The 3716-nt window shown below is 40.7% G+C and overlaps 1 long non-coding RNA gene across 1 annotated transcript; it reads left to right on the top strand.

Annotated features, from left to right (window-relative positions):
* Window positions 1–6: 6 nt before the first annotated feature.
* LOC116070823 lies at window positions 7–3529 on the top strand. Its single transcript, XR_004110571.1, has 2 exons — window positions 7–2562; window positions 2644–3529. It is a non-coding gene; the product is annotated as an uncharacterized LOC116070823 (long non-coding RNA).
* The last annotated feature ends 187 nt before the right edge of the window (window positions 3530–3716 follow it).

The following is a 3716-nucleotide window of genomic DNA, read 5'->3' as shown; positions in this document are numbered from 1 at the left end:
TCGTGCTAATAATAAAGGCTTGAAACATTTTCTATAATGGCCACTGTCTTACCTGTACCCCATGCAGAAAAAAATCAAGTGGATAAATAATACTCCTGAGTGGGTTGAACAGTGGTCTTTATCTTAAGAGAAAATAGAAGCAGCTTCATTGCTAGTGCAGGAGCAATTAGAAGCAGGGCACCTGAGGGAATCAAATTCCCCATGGAACACACCTATATTTGTGATTAAGAAAAAATCAGGTAAATGGAGACTGTTGCAAGATTTAAGAAAGGCTAATGAAAATATGGTGGTAATGAGAGCATTACAGACTGGGTTGCCATCTCTCGTGGCAATCCCAAAAAGATTTTACAAAATAGTTATGGATTTAAAGGATTGTTTCTTTACAATTCCTTTGCACCCTGAGGATTGTGAGAGCTTTGCTTTCAATGTTCCATCTGTAAATTTTAAGGAACCCATGAAAAAGTATGAATGGACTATTCTTCCTCAGGGGATGGCAAACAGTCCTATGTTATGTCAGAAATTTGTGGCACAAGTAATAGAACCAATAAGGAAGAAATGGCCACTGATTTACATTGCCCATTACACAGACGATGTCTTGATTGCAGGGAAGATTCCCTAAGATGTATTTTCATGTTATAAAGATTTACAAATTGCCTTTACTGAAAGGGGGTTACAAATAGCCCCAGAAAAGGTGCAGACTCAAGATCCATATAATTATTTAGGTTTTACACTTACGGATCAAGCTGTTATTCCTCAAAAAATCGTTATATGTAGAGACAAGTTAAAAACTTTAAATGATTTTCAAAAATTATTAGGTGATATCAATTGGCTTCGTCCCTACCTAAAACTTACCACAGGAGACTTGAAGACCTTATTTGATATTCTTAGAGGTAATTCTGATCCGAATTCTCCTAGATCCTTAACTAAAGAAAGGATATCTGCTTTACAGCAGGTAGAAAAGGCTATTGAGAATCAATTTATTACTTACATAGATTATTCTTTACCTTTGCATTTATTAATTTTTAATACTAGTCATGCCCCTATGGCATTGTTGTGGCAAAAGGCACCTATTATGTGGATCCATTCAAGGGTGTCTCCTAAACGTAATATCTTGCCACATTATGAAGCTATTGCCCAGATAATTATGCTTGGTAGGAAACAAGCACTAACTTATTTTGGCAAGGAGCCAGATGTTATCATTCAACCTTTTACTTTGGAGCAAGACTCCTGGCTGAAACAGCATAGCACAGAATGGTTGCTTGCTCAAATTGGATTTCAGGGAACTATAGATAATCATTATCCCCAGGACAAATTAATAAAGTTTTTAAATGTGCACGAAGTGATTTTTCCAAAGGTAACAGCTTAGAAGCCACTAGACAATGCCCTTGTAGTATTTACTGATGGCATGTCTAAAGAAAGGGCTGGATATCTAATAACCGAGAGGTGGTTATAAAAACTCCTGGTCTCTCTGCTCAATTGGCTGAACTAACTGCGGTCTTAAAAGTCTTTGAAGCTGTGCCTGATGCATTTAACCTATACACTGACAGCTTCTACATTTTTAATGCTGTACCACAGCTAGAAACTTGTACCATGTTCAAGTTGGACACTCCAACAGGAGTCCTACTTTCTCAATTACAAAATATCATTCTTGCATGAAAAAATCAATTCTATATTGGTCATATTCGGGCTCATTCTGGTCTGCCAGGGCCATTAGCAAGAGGTAATGACCTCACTGACAGAGCTCTAATTGGAGAGATTTTAGTTTCAGATCCTGTGGCCTTAGCTAAACAGGATCAGATGATTTCCACCTATCCAGCCAAACTCTTAGGCTCAAACATAAAATTTCCAGAGAACAAGCAAGAATGATCATTAAACAGTGCCCTAAGTGCATTACTTTGTCCCCAGTCCTACATTTGGGGGTAAACCCAAGGGGACTTATGCCTAATAGTATCTGGCAAATGGATATAACACATTATGCAGAATTTGGAAAGCTTAAATATATACATGTCTGCATTAATACTTGTTCAGGATTTATATTTGCTTCCCTGCAAATAGGAGAAGCCTCTAAAAATGTTATTAATCATTGTTTACAAGCATTCAGTGTTATGGGTATGCCCAAAACAGTTAAGACGGACAATGGGCCATCTTACACTGGTAAAAATTTTATTTCCTTTTGCAAAGATTTTGGCATTTTTCATAAGACCGGCATCCCATATAACCCTATGGGACAAGGTATTGTTGAGTGAGCTCATCTCACGATTAAAAGCTGGCTTTTCAAGACCAGGAGAGGGAACCTTTTCCCCAGAGGTCTCCAAAGGCACATCTCACCTTTGTACTTTTCATTTTGAACTTTCTGCAGACTGACATTGACATCCTGAATCTAATTTGTATGCCATGGTACACTGGAGGGACCCTCTCACCAATGCCTGGCATGAACCAGACCCTGTTTTGGTTTGGGGCAGAGGGTTAGTTTGCATCTTTTCCCAAAAGGAGGACAGGACGCGATGGCTCCCAGACAGATTAGTCCACCAGATTGACTCAGAGCAACTACTGTCTTAGCAGGTAAGCTCAAACTGCTGCGGAAAGGTTTTTTCCTTTTTCTTTCGTTTTCTTTTCTAAGCTGACAGGTTTTTTTCCTGCCAGCTTTGAAGGTGTTTTTCCCGTTTGATTCGGAAATCTGCTTACTCCTGAAGTAGAAGCAAACAAGTGGCTCACCCAGAGCATGAAAGTGTTGGCTATCGCTACAATGTTTATGTTCTAAGAGCTGGCGGCATCCCGAAGTCATTGGCACACCACCGAGCTTCCAGCATTTCAAAGGTTAATTCAAGTCCTGGAGTCCACAAAAGACTAATTTTCATTATATTGAGACCTGTTCCCTAGGCAACTGACTCCAGAGCCCAAGCTGAACATTTGCAACTCTACAGAGACCTCCCTCCTGGGCTACAGCAGCAGGCTGTCAGGACTTCTTAAAACTGCTCTCAGATATGGTGGCAGTTCCCGGGCTCTGCAGTTAAAGGCATATCTTGGCATTTTGTATGGATGGATGGTGCAGAAAGGAGCCTGTCTCTCTGGTGGTGAAGTCAACCCAAACAGAGGCACTACCAAGTGGCTGTGTCTTTGCTAAAGACACGTTATAAGCCCAATTTGCTGTGCCAAATAAGCCTGGGATGATGAGCCAGAGGGAAAATCAGAGCCTTTCAGCAAAAAGCACCATGATGTTTCCCATGCAGAATCTGTGCTGAGCTCTATGACCTTCATCCTGCGTTTTGTTTAAAAACTAAAGGGGTGAAATGTATTCTCCCTTCCATGACTGCCTGAAGCTGTTCTGAAACCGAAAGAATGCCTGACACTCTGCTTGCTTCTGTCGGAACTGCGTTTGAAGTCCTCGCTGGCTAAACAGACTGCCAGCATCCCTTTGTCTGGTCTCATGTTTATGTTATACATTGTGCCTAGCTTGAATGTTGTGCTTTCATTTTTGCTGTCTGCTATATAAACTCATTTCCCTCCAAGTAAAGTGCGCCTTGATAAATTTTCTTGGTGTCCGTTCTCTTTGTTTCTCGGCCCGTTTATTTCCACAGGTCCTGTCCAGTCTCCAGTCCAAAGCAACCCACAACTGTGTAGGACTGCTGGCTGGACTCTACACCTTCTACTTCCTGTGTGCCTCTCTATCCATCCTCCTGACTCCCTCCTCTTCTCTCTGATTTTTTTTTTTTTTT

This window comes from Mastomys coucha, unplaced genomic scaffold, assembly GCF_008632895.1.
Source record: "Mastomys coucha isolate ucsf_1 unplaced genomic scaffold, UCSF_Mcou_1 pScaffold22, whole genome shotgun sequence".
NCBI classification, from domain to species: domain Eukaryota; kingdom Metazoa; phylum Chordata; class Mammalia; order Rodentia; family Muridae; genus Mastomys; species Mastomys coucha.
Note: the sequence above shows the minus strand (reverse complement) of the source record. Positions and strands in the feature narration are given on the sequence as shown.